We start from the raw sequence: 20,787 nt of genomic DNA, 5'->3' as shown, positions 1-20,787 counted from the left end.
CTACCTTAACAGGAAACTGGAGTCAGGATCCAGATCCAGGAATTGAACCAAGTTACCCCAATCTGAGAGACAGGTGTTCCAACTGACATCCCAACAACCAGACCAAACACAAACCCCTAAAATACAGATTTTGGTATTACTTTTGTGTTAGAAGGACCCATGAAGTCAAAGAAGCACTGAGCCTATAAAAGACATAATGATGCCCTTCAGTCCTCTCAATCCTTTGTCTAAATCTCCACTCTATACTCCAAATCTATTCCTTTCTCTCTACCCCTATTGTATGAAACAAAAAGAAGCAGCTATAGGCTCCTGTGTGCATTACAACATGAGCTCATAACTAGTTGTCTGCTTTTGTTCTTCTTTCATATAATCCGTTTGTTATACAATCATGTAATGGATAATGATTTTTCCTCTGCTTGTGAAATCCTACTGGCTTCCTATTACACTAAATGTAAAATTTCATTTTCTTACCTTAATCAAAGGACTCTGACTAATAATCTGAACTGTTTGTTTTATTCCTAACACCATTACATGATGCCCCTGGCCATGCTGGTCTTTTCTCTCTTCATTGAACACCCCTGCCTCAGGACCTGTTCACTTAAGTTTCTTTTGTCTGTAATATTCCCACTCCCTTTAGTTTTATTTTAAATTTTCTCCCCAATATTTAAATCTAAGTTTGTATGTGACTTCCTCAGTTAACACAAAATAAGACTCACAGATCATCCCATTTTAATTTTTTTTTAAACTTTTTACTTTTATTATTGTCAGTAAAAGGTGATGTTTTAGTAGAGGTATACATTGTGCGATGATCATATCAAAGTAATTAGCATATCCATTACCTCAAATATGTATTGTTTGGGGTATGAAACATTTAGCAACATATAAAATTCAAACGTGTATTTATTTGTGGATTTTTAAATTGCTTATTTTCCTTGACCAAAAGGTGAACTTAATGAGAAGAAAAAGGGTTCTATCCTCTGAGTTTAGAGATGTACCAGGTAGATAACAGATACTCAAATTATATATGCATGTAGTATACTTCATATATGGCATTGGAGTTCAGGGTAAAAAACATAAATTTTGTCCCTGCCTTTATAAAGCTCACAACATAGCAAAATTTACATTTATTATATCAATAAATTCTCACATGGCATAAGTCAGGAACTGTCAGAATGCCAATTCTCCAAAGGTCGACCCTGAGAATAGACAGATTGGTTTCTTCTGCTGGGATTTGAACCCAGGTAGCTTGTTTTCAGAACTTGTCCCTTAATTACAGTTTCAGTTCCCTTCAGTAATGGCCTTACTTATCTTGAGTTTAGGAAATGATTGGAGTTGCAGAGTTAGAAATTTTGAAATACCTTACATATCAAGACTGAGAAGATTTTTTTTAACTAAACGAACAATAAGAAGTTGTTAAAAAATTTCAAGCAGATATGTGACTTAGAAAGAATCCCCTGTGAGTGCTACAGGGGGCTATTGTGAGCAAGGGAGAATAGAGGTAGAGAAGAGTTGGGAGACTGTTGCCACAGTCAACCACCCACCTTATTTTAGGAGCTTAATAACAGTTTGAGTTGTATGTTGTTTGCACACATTCCCTTAGGAACAACAGCTAGAAAAAGGAAGGTTCATTTCACACAGAAAACCCTGCAATTCTTTTATAGAAATATCTAGTTCACACATTTTCAAATGAAAATGACCATTGCTCTCTTTGCCCAAAGATGGTATAGCTATTCCTCATAATAGTTGAAAGCTGTGGCCATGAATAATTTTTATGACATCCATACTGTCTTGAAATAGCTTTCCATTTCAGGTTGTTTACAACCAGCCAGCATTCATTTCTTAATTTGTTAATCATACATTTATTGCACATCCTGTGTTTGAGAATGCTAAACTCCCAGTTCAGTGGAGGAGAGACGCATCTTCCCCCGTCTAGACGATTCTCTCGGATGTGAGGTCACAATACAAGAACAACAACACTTCTCCCCATCTCCATGAGCACCACTCTTCTCACCTGGTTTCATCCTGTAGTAACCTTGTAATTAACCTTTCTGCTTGTATACGTCTTCCTTGTTCTCAACACAGCAAGCAGAGTGATTCTTTGCAAATGTAAATTAGGTCATGTCTCTCCTCTACTCAGTATCTCTGCAGGCTCACCACTGCTCTCAGAGAAGTAGGTCCTTACAGAGACCTACCCAATCCCCACAGTCTGACAGCCTTACTGCTCTTCCCTACTCACCCTGTCCCATTCACGCTTCTCCAATCAGCCTCATTATTTCTCATGAAATGTCCCATGCATGTGCCACTTCTATTTGCACTTCTAATACTTCTCCATATCTACAAACTCCCAACAACCTATGTCATTTGTTTTTTAAAAGTTTTTTATTTATTTGAAAGTTAGAGAGAAAGAGGGACAAACAGAAAAAAAGGACTTCCACCCTCTAGTTCATGCCCCAAATGGCCACAATGCTAGAGTTGGGCCAGGCTAAAGCCAAGAACCAGGAGTTTCCTCTAGGTCTTTTGTGTGGATGCAGGGGCCAATGTATTTGCGCCATCTTTCAGTTGCTTTCACAGGTGCATTATCAGGGAGCTGGGTCAGAGGTGGAGCACCTGGGACTTGAAATGGATCCTACATGGGATGCTGGCACTGCGGGTAGTGGATTTATCTACTACCTCACAACACAGGTCCCTGTTTGCTTTTTATAAAGCTAAAAATGTAGGGGATGGCATTGTGGCATAGCAGGTAAAGCTGCCGCCTGCAGCGCTAACATCCCATATGGGCGCTGGTTCATGTCCTGGCTGCTCCATTTCTGATCCAGCTTTCTGCTAATGTACTTGGAAAAAAAAAAGCAGAAGATAGCCCAAGTGTGTGGGCCCCTGCCACCAGGGAAGAAACTCCTAACTCTTGGCTTCAGCCTGGCCCAACCCTGGCTGTTGCGGCCACTTGAGGAGTGAACCACTAGATGGAAGACCTCTCTCTCAGTCTCTCCCTGTTTCTCTGTAACTCTTTCAAATAAATAAATCTTATATTAAAAATTAAAAATTTAGAGCTTCTGCTTATCAGAACATACCACTGAGAGAGTGAAAAGGCAAACACAGGATACAACAAATCAGCCATACATGGAGGTAGCCAGAATATAGAAAGAGCTCCAGTTTACCTCACCTTACCTCCCTCTCCTGGACAGCACCTTCTATGTTGTTCATTGTGGATTTTTCATGTACTCAGGAAAATATTGACACACAGCATGTGCTCTAAAATATTTGTTGGAAGAATAAGTAAATATACACATATTAAATGCAATGTGGTGGTGTCAGGGAATAGTGTTTGAGAGAGTAGGCCAAATGGAATCTCAAGTGAAAGGAATTGTGGAAAGAATTCTGAGAAAAATACCCACTGTTAAACAAAATATCTAATATTCTGATTCACTAAGGCATATTTTGAGGGAAGCATCATCCTTCTCATTTTAAACAGAGGAGGAGACTGAGAACATTTCAAACACTGGCACTGTCATTGCCCTCTAAAGACCACACCAGCTCCACTTCTAGCTGCCTCACCACATTGCTTCTCTAACAATGGAAGACTAATTGCTACTGTGAATAAATGCAGGCTTGGTTTACTGTACTATTGCTTATTTGTGTGTCACCATCAATATTTATTAATGATGTCTTAGGTCAGTGTAGCCCTAATGTATGGACTGGAAGGTAATATTCAGGGCCCAAGAGAGCTTTTCCTTATCCCAAAATGTCCTTCTTATAAACATTCAACAGAATCTTAACATTTTATCAATGGGAAATGTGTATTATTTGGAGATGTTGTCGGCTTCTGTTAAAATGTAAACACTTCTGCTGTGAATAGTCTTTTGAATGAATATTAAATATCTTCAACCAATAATTGTGAAAGAAGAGTAGGCGAGGTGAGACAGAAGAGAAATATATATTAGGGGGTGTTTATGGGAAGGGCTATCTTTCAGGGGATATAAAAATAATAATTTTGTCTGGTTGTGTGTGTGTGTGTGTTGAGGTGTGCGGTACAAGACTAGGTTAAAACATGTCAGAGTTTGCAGATGAGGACAATAGAGTTTGCAAGTGGGTGAGAGGTTGGGGTCACTGCCCAGGATGCTTTCCTCCTGCACAGTTGAGATTGGATCCAGCATTGTCCTAGTCCTGGAATGCAAGGTGCATCACAGTGCTCTGAGCAAAGTGCCGGGCACCTAGACTTTATCTTGAACTTCATGATTTTCCATTTTTGCCACCTGGGTTGTGATTTCTTCATCCATGTGGCAGAGATTTTATTCTTCAAATGTTAGGATAAAATGCTCTAACCCGAAGACAAACTATGGAACATTCTAGAAACTTAAAGAGGTGTTTCTCAAAGGAGAGAGGGCATGTTAGAGTGACTCCAGAGCTGTATTCAAGTTATACTTCCTCCCTCCCCCAACCCCTCAGTTCTTACTTTTCATTGATATTTTGAGAAATCCAATTATTTATATATAAAACAAAAGAAGGAATACTGTAATAGCTAGCAATTATTCATGAGTCAGTTTTAACTATGATCAGTACAAAACTTGTTCATCAACATTTCCCCACTACTTATCTCTTGCTATTTATTGTTTTTCTGCTTTAGAAGGTAAAATTTACATAACCACAATGAATGCATTTTAAGTACACAATTAGGTTTTTGTCAATTTATGTAATTGTGTAGTCGTAATCACAGTGTAGTTTTAGAATACTTCCTCACTCAAACCAATTCTTTCTTGTCTGAGTATGGTTCATTCCTACTGCCACTCCTAGTCCCTCTATTGCTTGAATAAGTCTTTTTTTATTACTAATATATTGAGTTTTTATTACCAATGATGGGAGCATTTTTTGTCAAATATCTTTGTATGCATCTATTGAAATGACTGTTTTTTTCATTCTATTAATGTTAATTTATTTTTTGAAAAGTCATACACCTCTTGCATTACATATATAAATCCCACTTGGTCATATTGTATAATCCTTTTAATATGGTGCTGGTTTTAGTTTTCATATTTGTTAAGGGATATTAGTATGTATGAGGGATATTGGTCTATACTTTTATTTTGTGGTATTTGTCAGGCATTGGTATCAAGATAATTCTGGTCTTATGGAATGAGTGGAAAATTGTAACTTTTCCCTCTATTTTCAGAAAGAATTTATAAACAATTGAATTATTTCTTCTCAAAATATTTGTGGTGAAACCATCTGGGCTTGAGCTTTTCTTTGTGGGAATATCTTCAATCACTAATTTGATTTCCTTTCTGGTTATTTGCTTATTCAGATTTTCTAAGTTATATTGAATCTGTTGTAGTTATTTGTATTTTTAAAGAATTTGTCCATTTCATCTAAGTTAACTTATTTGTTGGCATTAAATTGTTCATAATGTTCTCTTTTACTCATTTTATTATTGGTAAGTTTGTTAATGTTGTCCCCTATCTCATTCTGACTTCATTCATGTGTCTTGTGTCTTTTTTCTTGGTGAGTCTGCCTGAAGATATTTCAGTATTTTGGTCTTTGCTAATAACTAATTTGTTAGGTTCTCTACAGAAGCAAACACAACAGCATAGGGCCAGTGCTGTGGTACAGTGGGTTTAGCCACTGTCTGCCATGCTGGTATCGCATCTGAGTGCCAGTTTGAGTCCCGGCTATTCCACTTCCAACCCAGCTCCCTGCTGATGTACCTGGAAAAGCAGAGGAAAATGACCCAAGTGCTTGAGCCCCTACCACCCACATGGGAAACCTGGGTGGAGTTCCAAGCTCCTGGCTTTGGCCTGACCCAGTCCTGTCTGTTGTGGCCATTTGGGGAGTGAACTAGTAGATGGAATATCTCTCTGTCTCTCCTTGATGCTCTGTAACTCTGCCTTTCAAACAAGTAAATAAAAAAAAAAAAAAAACTCAAAATAGCATATGTATGTGTATGTGTGTATGCAAAAGAAGCATAATTATGGAGGCTATGTCCCATAATATGCTGACTGCAAACTAGAGAACCAGGAAACCTGAAGGCCTGAAAACCAGAGGAGCTGGCACTGTAGCTCCCAGTCTGAGGCTCAAGTACAGAGAACTGGGAGGGTGCTGTTAGTGTAGGTCCCACAGCCCGAAGGCTCAAGAGCCAGGAGATCTGCCTGAGGGCAGGAGAAGATGAAGGCTGTAGGAGAGAGAGCTCTTCCTTCCTCTGACTTTATTCTCAGTGCATTGGATGATTCCAGTCTGCATTGTGTTCACAGCCCAGCATGAAGGCAGCTGAGGCTGCCTGTTGGGCAAGAAGGGCTGGGGCTGTGGGTTTTATTGATACTCTTCCAACCCTGGAAGATGCAGAGAATCAAGTACTCTCAGATCCCTCACCTTCTTTTGCCTTTTCTTGTTTCTTGACATAAGTAGATTCTTATTTCAGGACCCGCAACTAATCTAAACAGTTCAAATAAAAATGCATAGTTCTTTTTTGATGGACTGTAAAAAATTTAATATGCCTTTAAATATGTTTTTCTTCTTTGATTTTTGATAGATTTACTGATGTGTTTAGGTGTAAACTTTTGGATTTCATCTGATTTGGAATATGTTCAGTCTCTCTTAAAATAACTTTTAGGGGCCAGCACTGTGGCACAGCAAGTTAAGCCACTGTCTGCAGCTCCAGCATCCTATTTGGGTACTGGTTCAAGTCCTGGCTGCTCCACTTTCCATCCGGTTCCCTGCTAATGGCCTGGGAAAGCAGTGGAAGATGACCCAAGGCCTTGGGCCTCTGCACCCATTTGGGAGGCCTGGAAGAAGCTCTTGGCTCCTGGCTTTGGCTTGGCCCAGCCATGGTCCTTGTGACCATTTGGGAAGTGAACCAGCAGATGGAAGATCTCTCTCTCCCTGTGTCTCATCTCTTCTCTCTCTCTCTCTCTGTCTCTCTCTGTCACTCTGACTTTCAAATATAAATAAATTTTAAAAATTAACTTTTAGTTACGTTTGGGAAGGTTTCAATGGTCATGTCTTCAAATTTTTTTCTACCTTTTTTTCTTTATTGATTTAGGACTTCATTGGACATCAGCTTGATGTTTTCTCACAGGTTTTTTAGTCTGTTTGCTTTTCTTTGGTTTGGTTTTCTCTCTGTTCTTCATTACTTGTTGTTACTATGTCTGAGTTCACTGGTTCTTGTGTCATCTCAAATTTGTTATCGTCTCTAATTTTAAATTTTCAGTTTTACTTTTCACCTTCCAAGATTTCTATTTGAATAATTCCTATCAATTTATCATAATTCTCTGTTGTTTTTTTAAAGAAATAGTTTTTAACAGATTCAGTGTGCTTTGTGAATACGACACTCAGAACATAATGATACTCTTCCTCTCTCCCTTCTTCCTCCCCCTCTTTCTCTTCCACCCTCCTTCCTTCTACCTTTCTATTATTTTTTTAGTCTTTGAAATAACGTATTTTGAGCTTTTATAATCATATTTTATTTAAGTTCTGTGTATATATCTATATATGGAGAGATTATATATAATACATATATAATAGATATTTAATACTTATATATATAATACATACATATATATATGTAATTAGAGACAGATTTCCTTTGAAATCTTTATCTGCTAATTTCAAAATGTGGATTGCCCCATCAGAGAGTTTCTTTTTATTGCTGTGAGGGTTAATTTCAGGTTCATTTTATGTGAATTAAGGAATGTCTAGAGAACTGATAAAGAGACCTCATTACTCCGGGCATGTCTGGGAGGGTGTTTCCTAGGCGTCCCTTGTGCACTGGAAGCCTCAGTAGAGAAAACCTGCTGCTAAGGTGAGTGGATGCCATCCAGCTGTCTCGATAGAAAACAGCAGAAAAAGCCAATCTTCCATGTCTCTGGTGTTGGGACATCCTCCTCCTGCTGCCCTTGGCTGCGAGCACTTCAGGCTCTCTGCCCTTTGACTCCAGGACTTCGACCCGTGGCCCCAGGTGCTCCCAGGCCTTTGATCTCACACTGAAAATTACATCATTGGCCTCTCTGGTTTGGATGCATTGTACTTGGATTGAGCCTTGCTACTGGCATCCCAAGTCTACAACCCGCAGATGACCCATCACAGGGCTTCTCAGCACCCATAATCATGTAAGCCCGTTTCCCTAAGAAATAGCATCTCTCGCTCCCTCTCTCTCACTCCCTCTCCCCTACTGGTTTTTCCTCTCTGAAGAATATTGCCTATAATGCATTCCTTCTTCTTTTTTTCTTTTCTTGTGAGAATAAGACACATTCTATCTATGTGTCATAATTTTTGTTGTTGAAAATTGAACATTTAGACAGTTAGTATAGGAATTCTGGATTATAATTTACCCCAAAAGATTCCGCTTCTTTAGTAACTTTCCTGAACTGTGTCTGTGGCATTTCCTCCTGTTATATAGACTTATGTCTATACTCAGTAAAATGTCTTTTTAAAGATTTGTTATTTCATTTGAGAGACAGAGTTATAGTCAGAGAGAGGGAGGGATAGAGAGAAAGGGCTTCTGTCTGCTGGTTTACTCCCTACATGGCTCCTACCACCAAAGCTCGGCCTATCCGAAGCCAGGAGCCAGAAGCTTCTTCCAGGTCTCCCACATGGGTTGGGCCATGTTCCACTGCCAGGCCATAGCAGGGAGCTGGATTGGAAGTGGAGCAGCCGGGATTCGAACTGGCACCCATGTGCGATGCCATGGCCACAGGCAAAGGCTTAGCCTACTATGCTACAGTGCTGGCTCCAGTAAGTTTTTTTTTTCTTTAATTGCTGTTTAGCATTTTAAGTATGACTGCCAAGGAGTTACTTCTCTCTACGTCTAGTATTTCCTTGTAGAATTTCTGGCTAGTTTGTTGGTCTGTTATTTGTCCCCGCCGGGTCTGCAGTCTCAGGCTAACTTAGCTGTGATTGTCCCAGTTCCCTGAGATCACTAAGATCGCAGCTGTTACAGACGGAGCCCTCACTGTGGGATCTGCACCGTGATCCAAATCAGGTCATTCCTCTTTCCCAACAAAGCTGCTTATCCTTCACCTGCCCCTTCATCGGTGGAATCACTGCGCAGATGCAGATGGAACTGAGATGGGAATGGAAATCGCTCCAGGGAGGAAAGTTTAGACTCACCGTTCTTACCCAAAGTTGTCTGAACTTGTCATCCCTACATTCTTCTTCTTCTTCCTCCTCTTCTTCCTTTTGATGTTTTTGCTTGAACAAAATGTGTCATCGTATGTGCAGAGTGAAAACTCTAGGTTAGACATTTTTTAAGAGGGTAAACCTTACTTGGATCTGGATAGAGAAGTTCAACATACCAATGCACTTTCTTCCATGTACTTTTCAATACCTAGGTTCCATTGATTTCTCTTTAATTTTATTTCAGTTTTTATGGAATGATAAAGAAATTGAGTAAGCTAAAAGGTGAAGTAACATCTACTTACTTGTCTGTTATAATATTTTCTTCACTGTTCACTGTGACAACAATCCTGATTTATCCAGAAAAAAAATACAGTGTTAGTATACAAGTTCCATCCTGGGAAATTCTTCTGTCCAAGACATATTGTGAAAGATGTTCACCTTCGTGAGTGTTCCCTTTGAGGAACCCTACATTGCAGCTGCACCAGTCCCAGCAAATACTTATCTCTCTCACAGCCAAGCCTGCAGGCATACTGCCCCCTACAGGGATTGGCCTTCAATCAACTCATACCCATTTTCTGGTAAAATTTTGTATATTATCACAAAACTAATTTAGGCCTCAGTGTTTCCAGATGGCTCTCCAAAATCTGTTTTTTTTTTTTGGTCTCTGGTTTCCCTTAATACCCAGAATATTCTTTCATGGGGTAACTGGCACCACTATGTTACTATCATTGTGTTTTATCAATTTTTCAGTCAGTTATTTGCTCATAAACTCTTAGCAAACAACCACATCTCAATAGCATGCAAAAGTAAGCACTTAAGTGTATGCTGGTTGCTGTACTTCAGCTCATTTAGGCTGCCTTCAGCAGCCTGGCCTGAGGCTTTGCCTTTGGTGTCAGGTCTGGGAAAGAGCAAATGTTCTCAGGATTGATCAAGAATGGCTATTGCAGTCAGAGTTCCGGGCGCTGCATTTATCATAGCCCGTTCCACGTGAGCTCAGCTTTACCTCATGGTCACGGCAACCTACCTCAGTGTGCACTGTGTGCCTTCCTCTTTCATCTCCGAGGGCCTTGTGCAACATTATGGGAATCCACAGCAAAGGTAAGGGACATTGCCCTGGGGACAGTCCTCAGACAATAGGGATAAGAGTTCATGGATACATGTTTCAACCTTCCATGCTTTAGGGGGTATTTCCTAAGCTTGTCAGGAGATCCCAAGAGAGTTGAGTCCCAGTTGCAGATGGTATCTCTCTATTGACTGTTCATTCTTCCTTTTCTCACTTGGCCCACTCCCTCTATGGTTTTCTGGGATTATTCATAAATAAACTCATTGCACGTTTTCTCAGGGTCTACATTCTGAGAAATCTAAGCCAAAGTGTGTGTGTGTGTGTGTGTGTGTGTGTATGTATGTATGTATGTAATTAACCCTTTCTTTTTTTTAGACCCTAGTCCACCCCTCTCCAAAACTTCCTTGTAATCCTACTCCAGAACCCAACACTTCTATTTGGGAGTCTGTGTTTACTCAGTCTCTCAAGAGTTTGTTAAAGCTCAAATAAAATGCATTTTTATATTATGAAAAATGTAGGGCTTACTTTTTAATATTAAAGTGTAATGTGAAAATTATAATTTTGAAAAGGATTTTTCTCACTATTAAGACCCCTTAGGAGTATTGACATTTTCTTTCTTTAATGAGAGGGTGTATTTCCTCTGGTTAAAATACAGCCATCAATATGATCACGTTTATATCTTCATGAAAATCTTGTCCTAGAGTCAAGAAAAATACTTCAGTGTTTTCTGATCAGTTGCTGAGTTCCTGAGGCATACATGCCTATAGAAGGAACTCAGCACAATAATTGTTATTTCCGCGTAATCCTTTCTGTAAGTGTATTTCAGTACTTTTTCTGATAAAGTTATTCCAGCTTCTCTGTAGTTGTCACTGCGGCCTTTGTAAAATGGGCTGATCTATGGAAATTCCATGACTGGGAGTCCATCTGGAATGAATGAATTATTGGTTCAGCGGGGGGGGGGGGGGGGGGATTATAAAGGAAATTATTTCCTTGAGATGTTATCTTGAGAAGAAAAGAATTTACCAAAGCTCTTCAATTAAGTATAATTAGAGTTGTGGACTCTTAAGTTGTTGGCCAGTTTTGTCTTCTATATTGTTCCATCTGATTTTGCAATTTAAATTTTGTCCATTTTAGAGGAAGTGCCCCACCCCCCATTCATTCTCTTTAAGCATCTTCAAGACCTTGCTACTCTTGATTCTTTAGATATTTTTCTTGGAATTTTCCTATTAATTTCTTGCTGATCAATTAGGGTTTTTTTCTTAAAAATTCATTTATTTATTTATTTGAAAGGCAGATTTCAGAGAGGCAGAGAGAGAGAGAGAGAGAGATCTTGCACCCGCTGGTTCACTCTCAAAATGGTTGCAATTGCCAGGGCTGGGCCATTTCAAAGCCAGGAGCCAGAAGTTTTTCCCTGTCTCCCATGTGGATGCGAGGCCCCAAGTACTGGGGCCATCTTCTGCTGCTTTCCCAAGTGCATTAGCAGGGAGCTGGATTGGAAATGGAGCAGCCAGGATACAAACCAGAGCCCATAAAGGATGCCGCATTGCAGCCAGCAGCTTTACCCACTATACCACAGTGCTGGCCCCTGGATTAGGTTTTACCACTGTTTTGGTTCCTCGGCAGGAATCTTGCCCTTGATGTCATTTTGTTCTTCCCACACTCAGGTTTGCCTCCTGAAATTCCAGATAGGTCTATTCCCCTAGCACCTGAGCCTTAAGAAGGAGTTTGGACACTTTTACTACATCAAACTTCAGATTAAACAATGACATACCTTTAAAATAGTGGTGCATCCATGGGTACCATTCTTTTTTGTTTTGTTTTGTTTTTTAAGATTTATTTTATTTATTTGAAAAACAGAGTTACAGAGAAAGGTGGAGACGGAGAGAGAGGTCTTCCATCCGCTGGTTCACTCCCCAGATGGCCACAACGGCTGGAGCTGCACCGATCCGAAGCCAGGAGCCAGGAGCTTCCTCCAGGTCTCCCACATGGGCGCAGGGGCCCAAGGACCTGGGCCATCCTCCACTGCTATCCCAGGCCGTAGCAGAGAGCTGCATCAGAAGAAGAGCAGCTGGGACTAGAACTAGTGCCCATATGGGATGCCTGCGCTTCAGGCCAGGGCTTTAACCCACTGTGCCACAGCACCGGCCCCTGGGTACCATTCTTGACTCCATCATCCTTCCTTCACTCTTGCCTGTAGACAAAAGACTCTTCTCTGTTTAGTAAAATGGGAAGATGAGCTAAACTCATGACCATCTTCCCCATCTCCCTGTTCCCTCACCTTGGAGCCCTGTGGTATGCCTGAATTCACATGAGCTCCTTTTCAGTTGAGAAGCCCATCTTTATTTGTGCTGCCAGTGGAAATGTCTGGGTAATTCTGGAATGCTGTATCAGGATGCATGTCATTGACCCAACTTCAGCCATCTTCACCAGAAATGTTATCTCTAGCAAAGGAGACGGTTTCACCTCCATCTACCTGACTCATGTTCTTCTAGATGACTTGTTTCTAAAGTGAGAAAAAATTCTAGCAAAATTTCAACATAGAAAATGAAGGAAACACTTTCTCTTAAACAGATTTATTTATTTACTTGAAAGGCAGTTGCACGGAGAGAGAGAGGGAGAGTGAGGGAGAGGGAGAGAGGAATCTTCCATCTGTTGGTTCAGCCTCTAGATGGACGCAATGGCCAGTGCTTCTGACAGGCTGAAGCCAGGAGCCTGCAACTCCATTCAGATCTCCCTTATTGGTGGTAGGGACCCAAGCACTTGCAACATCTTCCACTCCTTTCCCAGACACATTAGCAGGGGACTGAATGGGAAGTGGAGCAGCTGGGACTCAAACCAGCACTCATACTGGATTCCAGCATTCTGGGTGGCAGCTAAATCCACTGTGCCACAGCGCTGGCCCCGGAAAGACCTTTTTCAAAAAAAAAAAAAAAAAAAAAATTAGTAACACAGTAAGAGAATGGTCATAGATATAGTCAATAAAAATAGTAATTGAGTATTCCTAAATGTTCCAGTTGACCAGAGTTTGGAAGATTGCTGTGTTAGTAGGGTTAAATAAACAATTAGGGAAATGTAGTTATTTAAGTGGATGGAGAAGAAAATAATCCATAAGCTTCACTATCATAAGCTTTTATTGCAGTTCTTAATATTAAAAGAGACCACAGGATGTAATTCAGAGCACTCATTTACCAAAATGTTGCAACCATGTTAAAAATCATTAGTCCGTTTTTATTAATATTCAAAAGTCTTTTTTTATTCTTACCACATTTTCACAAAGTAATCTTGGTTCTTTTTAAACTCCTTTGATTCTAAAAATTACCAAATATGCTATTTCTCAATGTTTCAACACGGTCTTTTGATTTCTGCAGCTTGTGTTGTAATATAAAGCATAGCAGAGTTCCTATCTTAGGATTGTCAAGCTTGTTATTTGCACACATTGGAAGAAGTGAAGAGGCTGGATAGGGAGCAATTGGAGTTCCGTTTGCAGTTTACTTTGAAGTTGAACAGCTTAGTTTTCCTGGATAGATTTTAGTGTCCGAGCTTATTGTTTGTTTCTGTAAGGTACAATTTTTGTTGTTAGTTAAAACTTATTTAAATTTTGGTTAAATAACAAGATCTGTAATATTTTTCTTTGGAATTTTTAAGATTCTATTTGTTTGAAAGTTAATAAATTATTACTTGAGTGCCTTAAAATAGTATATGTTTTATTTATTGGATATGAAGTTCCACTGACATAACTCTTAGATTAATCTTGGTAATCATTTTTTTTTCATAAATTTATTTGAGAGGTAAAGTTACAGACAGAGATGGGGAGAAACAGAGAAAGGTCTTACATCTGCTGGGCTGTCTTCTACTACTTTCCCAGACCAGGGCATGTATGGGATGCGTGTGTTGCAGGCGGAGGCTTAGCCCACTACACCACAGCACTAGCCCCAGTCTTGCTGATCTTATTTGAATTTACTATACTCATGAATTTTTGTCATCTTTGTGTAGTTTCTGGGAGGAGAGTACTGTAACCTCTACTTACTTGTAGGTTTGTCAGTTTCTCTTTGTGTATCGCATTAGTTTCTGCTTTATAGATTTTGATTTTAAACTGATAATTGCATTTAAATTTGTGGTAAGTGACTAAGAAACTAAACAAAAATGCATGAGTCATTTATTTTCATGTCAGGTATAGTTAGCAGCATAAGACAGTGGCCCCTAAGTGTAAGAAGAAAAGAAAATGAGCCCTAAAATTAGCCTGATTTTCTAATGAGAGGCACATTCTAGACTACATTGTAGGGAGGGAGCTCCCAGGTGCAAAATGACAATCTCACTGAGTCGGGGTAAATATCAGGCATCTTGGAGATAAATATTTTTGGCAAATCTCAGAGAAGAAAGAGCTACTGCTGCTATTTCTAATACTACCAATACTACTATTACCACATACACACATACATAGTTCCTGAAATCTGCATAATCCTTATTATTAAGCTCTATATGTATAAGATGAAATTTAATGAGATTGAACAGGCAACAACTTCCATGGAGCTATAGTCTGAAATATTTCTAGAGTGCACAGAAGGTGGGGAAATTCTCAAGTTCTGACCACCCAACTAACTAAATAATCAATGGAGACTCCCAAAGGGTCAAGTCTAATAGTACTAATAGTGAAAACAGCCCTGGGAAGAAATGCTTTTCTGGACTTTCTGAAATAAAACAAAACCAAACCTCAAAAGGATACAGCTTGATTTGCAATTAATTAGTTCTCTGCATAGCAAAGGGAAACAAACTTCAAAGGAAAACAACAAAATCCAGACATACAAGGCATCAAGGCATACAAACAAAAATCCAACATCTAATAACAACATTTCTAGGCATGTCAACAATTACCAAAATAGGACTCAAAATCAGAAGAAAAAAAAGCTAATGGAAACAGACACAGTAGTGAAATAATGGAATTAACAGAAAAGGAGTTTTAAAATTGATGTTACATATAGTATGCTTAAGGATTTAAAGAAAAATGGGAACATGAAGAGGAGGAGATAACTGAGAGAGATGAAAACATGAAAAGATTATGTAACTATGAAAATTCATCATTTAAAATATTGTATTGAAAATTCTCTTGATGGCACCTGCAACAAAGGAGACTACACTAGTATTAGTGGACTTAATTTTATGTAGCTACAGAAAGTTTTCTAACTGAATTGAAAACAGAGAAAAGAAAATTGACGAACATGAGTATTGACTCAGTAATGAGACAGTATCTAGTGATTTAAGACATATATAATTGGAATATAAGAAAGACACTGGGGCCAGCATTGTGGCGTACTAGGTAAAGCCACTCCCTGCAATGTCAGCATCCCATATGGGTACTGGTTCGAGTCCTGGCTGCTCCGTTTCCTATCCAGCTTCCTGTTAGTGGCCTGAAAAAAGCAGCAGAAGATAGCCCATGTGTTTGGGTACCTGACACCGATGTGGGAGACCCAGATGAAGCTCCTGGCCCTTGACTTCATCTTGGCCCAAAGCTGCCCATTGTGGCAATCTGGGAAGTAAGCCAGCAGATGGAAGATAACTCTCTCTCTCTCTCTCTCTAACTCTGACACTTTCAACAAGTAAATAAATAAATCTTAAAAAAAAAAAGAAGTACATCAAGCAACATGGCAATTAAACTCATGAAAACCAGTAATAAAGGGATAAATCTAACAACAAGAAAAACTCAAATTAGTTAGATAAAGGTGAAGAATTATCACATTTTTTAAATTAAGAACCATGTTTGTCAGGCGACAATGGAAATCACTTCTGCAGTACTCCTGGCAAGAGGGCATAACCCATATGTAAGCACGAGGAGATGTTCAACATCCGAAAGTTGAGGGACATCTGCAAAATAATTGCTATGTGTTCGTCTAGAATTTTTATGTCATTATTGACAAAAGAGACTCAATTCAGAGATGAAAGTAATATGATAACAGAATGCTGTCTGTGACCCTGAAACCTATCTTTTATTTGTTATAAATGATAGTATTGGAAAAATCAGCAAAATTGGGGTTAATTTTGTAGACTATAATATCCTGTTATTTCAGTGTCATTGTCCTGATTTTAATTTTACAGTGGTTGTGAAAATACAAATATTTAGCAGTAAAGAAATGATATTTCTGTAATTTTCCCTCTAATGGTTCAGAAAAAGTGCAATATATATTTACATATACAGAAGAAACCATGAATCAAATGTAATAAATGTAAACATTTTGATAATGTGAATGGAGTGTATGTAGGAGTAGTTTCTATGCTTCATATAATTTTCCTACAAATTGCAAATATCTCAAGGTTACAAAATGACCCCGTTGTCCCCAGGCAGTCGTTGTTACTGAACTCCCTTTTACAGTTTCTGCAGTGAAGAAGCCCACCTTTCCCCTTCTTCCAGCAGTGGGTCTGCCCCGTCCCCTGCCTCGGAGGCATTTCCAGTCTGGAACACTACAAGAGCCAGCTCTCTCCCTGGCCCAGCCAGCTCTTGACTCAAGACCTCAGAAGTCTTGAGCATGGGAACTGATTTCCAACCATAAGGGATCGCATGAGGCTTCTATGAAGAAGTGGATTTTCAGCTAGATCTTGAAGAATGATGTCTGTAACTACTTGAGGAAGAACTTAGAATTTAGACTTGAGTGAGCTCGAGTTATGGGAAGAGCAACTTTGGGAATGAAGTATCCATATTTCAAAGGGCAATTTACTTTCCTAAGGAGGGGCTTATTTGGCTACTTTATATATTCATGATGATTGGGTTCTTTTTCAATCTACAGCTTTTTTTTTTTTTTTTTTTTTGACAGGCAGAACTAGACAGTGAGAGAGAGAGAGACAGAGAGAAAGGTCTTCCTTTTTCCGTTGGTTCACCCCCCAAATGGCCGCTCCGGCTGGCGTGCTGCACCAATCCGAAGCCAGGAGCCAGGTGCTTCCTCCTGGTCTGCCATGTGGGTGCAGGGCCCAAGCACTTGGGCCATCCTCTAGAGAGCTGGACTGGAAGAGGAGCAGCCGGGACAGAATCCGGCGCCCCAACCGGGACTAGAACCTGGAGTGCCGGTGCCGCAGGTGGAGGATTAGCCTAGTGAGCTGCACGGCGCCAGCCCAATCTACAGCTTTTTTATAAAAAGTATTTATTTTCATTTTATATGAGACGCAGACACACACACACACACACACACACAGGAGAGAGAGAGAGAGAGAGAGAGAGAGAGAGAGAGAGATCTCCATCTGCTGGTGCTGGTTTTCCCCTAAATGTCTGCAATAGCCAGTGCTGGGCCAGGTTGAGGTAAGAGACTGGGAACTCTGTCTCCTCAGAGGTGTCAGGGATCCAACTACTTGCACTGCCACTTTCTGCCTTGCAGAGTACATTAGCAAGGTGTGATAGGAGGTCGAGTTGTGACTTGAAGACAGGCCCTCCAATGTGGGATGGGGGCATTCCAAGAGTCATCTGGACTGCTGTGACAAATGCTCACCCCATCCTTAGCTTTTTTTTTTTTTCCATTCACCACCTATTAGTTTGTAACTCTTTAGTTTGACTCTTCTGCATAAAGTCAGACTTCTCTTGATGTTTTACTGAGTGCTAGCTCCTTGCTTAGTCTTTGTTATTAAAGGGATAATGATCTTCAAGAAAATCCCAGCTGGGAAAAGAAAAAGGAGCAATTTGTGGCAATCTTTTTTAATATTTAGCAAGTCCCTTTTAATGAAAAAGAAAGCTCTTAAAATGTTTATTGCCTCTCAAGGAGACAATACTTTTCTTTCAGCATCTCCTCCTCTGTAATTATATGCTCTGGCAATGTGGCATACTAGATGTAGATTTTGGAATTCTACTAATCTGAATACAATTCCTGGTTTTGTTGCCAATGCTGTATGACACATCCTCAGTGTCATGTTTCCTTGGCTGGCATAAGTGAGGACGATCCTGTGAACCCTTCAGTGTTAGGGAAACAAAAGAGCAAATTAAGGAAGTCAAGGTGTCCAGCTAATTTACATGGAGTTAATCAATAAATGTTATTTCTCTCTCCTTCTCACTGCTCTCTCCCCAGCCAGGTTTGCACTCCTTTTTCTTCCCTTTCTTTGTCGTTTACTAAAATCCTAGTCATCATTCAAGTCCGGCTGTACCTTCTGTGGCTCCTTCCCTAAATGCCCTACAATGATAGTGATTTAAACTTTATTTTGTGTTCCAACAACACATGAACTTGACTTCCCTTTAGTACTGAGCAAGGACTAACATTTCTGAGGGCTTCAGCTAAAAGAACCTAATCTAGGTGCTTGGCGATGGTGCTACTGCATCATATTGATTAAATAGACAATGAATGCAAAAAAGCCTGAGTCTTGGAATGGAGGTCTGACTAGGTCTAAGAGTTATCCTAATTGTTTCAGTGATTAAGGAAGAAACTTTTAGACTATGAAGAAATACTGAATTTAGACCATAAAGAGTTAAAAAAAGATCATATTTTCAGAACTGGAATTTATAAGAACTTGAACTCTTGAAGGTAATTTTGATAGTATATAACTTCTGTCTTAGGTGTTTTCTTTAGAAATAAGTGTTGTAAGGTATGTCTTTGTGTTTCATTCCTTCATATTTATCTCTTTTTAAACCACATTGTAACCCCTTGAGGATCAGAATTATAGCTGGCATGCAGCATATGTTTAATGAATATTTAACAAAATTAAAATTGAAATTGAATGTGGTAGAAAAAGAAGCCAGAAGGAAGTCAGCAGAGACCCTGGCTAATTTTTATTAAAGGTTTTACATATATTGTTTTCTTTAATCCTCACAACAGTGGCATTTGATAAAAAGTTATGACCTCAACCTTACAAGAGAAGAAACCAAGATTTAGAAAGAGTTTAAGTAACTTGCCTGAGGTTACACCACAGGCACCAGGATTCACATGCAAATCTAAGGTGACATCAGAGAAAGGTGAATCCAGCCACCTTACCTTCGGGAAATCCTCTTTCCTCAGCGTCCTCTCTAGCAGACTTGAAGACCCTTTCTGCACAGTCACAGGCTAACCAAAAGTAATCATTTTATTTTCCACTACATGCAGTAATGTAGACATGGACCTACTAACATTTGAAAAACAGGCCATATGAGGAACAGTTACTGTCTTCATTAATGTTGAAAAAATCACAGTGTCCACAGGAATAAATCACATCAAAACTGTTAGTCTCACTATTGAGATTTAAAGAAGAATCTGCCAGGTTTTGAATTTGTGGGAATAAGTCTATTTTTCTGGTACTACAGATTGTATTCACCTTTAAAGTGCTATGATTCATGTAGGTCAGCTTGATTCTGTCTGTGCTGATGGAGAAAAAGCATGGATGGAGGTTTCCGGAACAAATGTTTTCGACAATTACTTTTCTGGGAGAATTAGCACAGTGCTCACTATTCCTATAACATCTGAATGGACACACAGAAGGTTGCCTTGTGAAGGAGACTAGCGGGGTGCTTGGCCCAGAAAAAGACTGAAGATGAAAGAGGAAGAGAAGACCAAGAGAACCTGGCTCCCTTGAAAACAACTTCTTCAATAGATTTTTGCCCAGGAAAATGTTGGCTTTGGCTGCTCTCTAGTGGTGGGCAGTGTTCACTGTCAGCAATTTCTTCTGCAAGGATTGCAAGATGAAGGGCAAAATGGAAACATTCAGGCATTTGCTTGGACACTTGGAGATCAGTCTCTCTCTCTCTCTCTCTCTCATACACACACACACACACACACACACACACGACATGTCTGCACAACATGCCTGGAGAAGAAGATAGGAGAACAAGGTTCTTAGAGAAGAAAATGGAACAGAACCAGGAAGATGGAGTGCTCTGTGGGCCAGGAGAATGGCATGAGGAGAATGAAGAATGCCGCACTTAGAGCCTTGGACTTCTGCTGATTGTGTTCACTATCGGCATCCATAACTGTTGAAAGTAACCGTGGAAAGGGCTCATGCACCTCATTGTGGTGCAGTTCAATTTTACATAATAGCGTTTCCCAAAACTGGAGCTGTGCTGGTCCTGAGGCTGTAGCTGGTGCTTGAGAGTTGACTTCCTCAGCAGTCTTGCAGAAATGTTAACAGTCCTTAGCAAGAGGAAGGAAACATTGCTCTTGCCCCTGTACTATCCCTCGTTCTGGAGGTACTATGTAGGTGCCTTCTTTTCTCCTTGTCGCCTTTTGCAATAAAAGGAAGGAAAGTACCACTTTGGGAGAGGTAAAGGACCTGTGCAGCTACTCATCTCAGTTGTCTCTAGGCCATATTTTATAGATGGCTGAACTGATGTTTTGAATTTCACATACATTTAGAGAAAAGATAATTAAGTGAAACTAGTTTCCAATTTGGGGGAAGGCACAACTAAATCACACCTTGCATTTGGTTCAATCCCTACACTGATATTTCTTTGAAAATGTGTGTAATGACTGAGCCATTAAAACTCAATTACTAGGGCTGGCCCAGTGCCATAGTGAATACAATCTCTGTTTACAACGCTGGCATCCCATATGGGTGCTGGTTGGAATCCTGCTGCTCTACCTTTGACCCAGCTCCCTGCTAATGTGCCTGGGAAACCAGCTGGGGATTGCCCAAGTCCTTGGACCCCTACACCCATGTACAATCATAGCCCGCTAGAATGAGGTCCTATG

This window comes from Oryctolagus cuniculus, chromosome 20 (genome assembly GCF_964237555.1).
Source record: "Oryctolagus cuniculus chromosome 20, mOryCun1.1, whole genome shotgun sequence".
NCBI classification, from domain to species: domain Eukaryota; kingdom Metazoa; phylum Chordata; class Mammalia; order Lagomorpha; family Leporidae; genus Oryctolagus; species Oryctolagus cuniculus.
Note: the sequence above shows the minus strand (reverse complement) of the source record.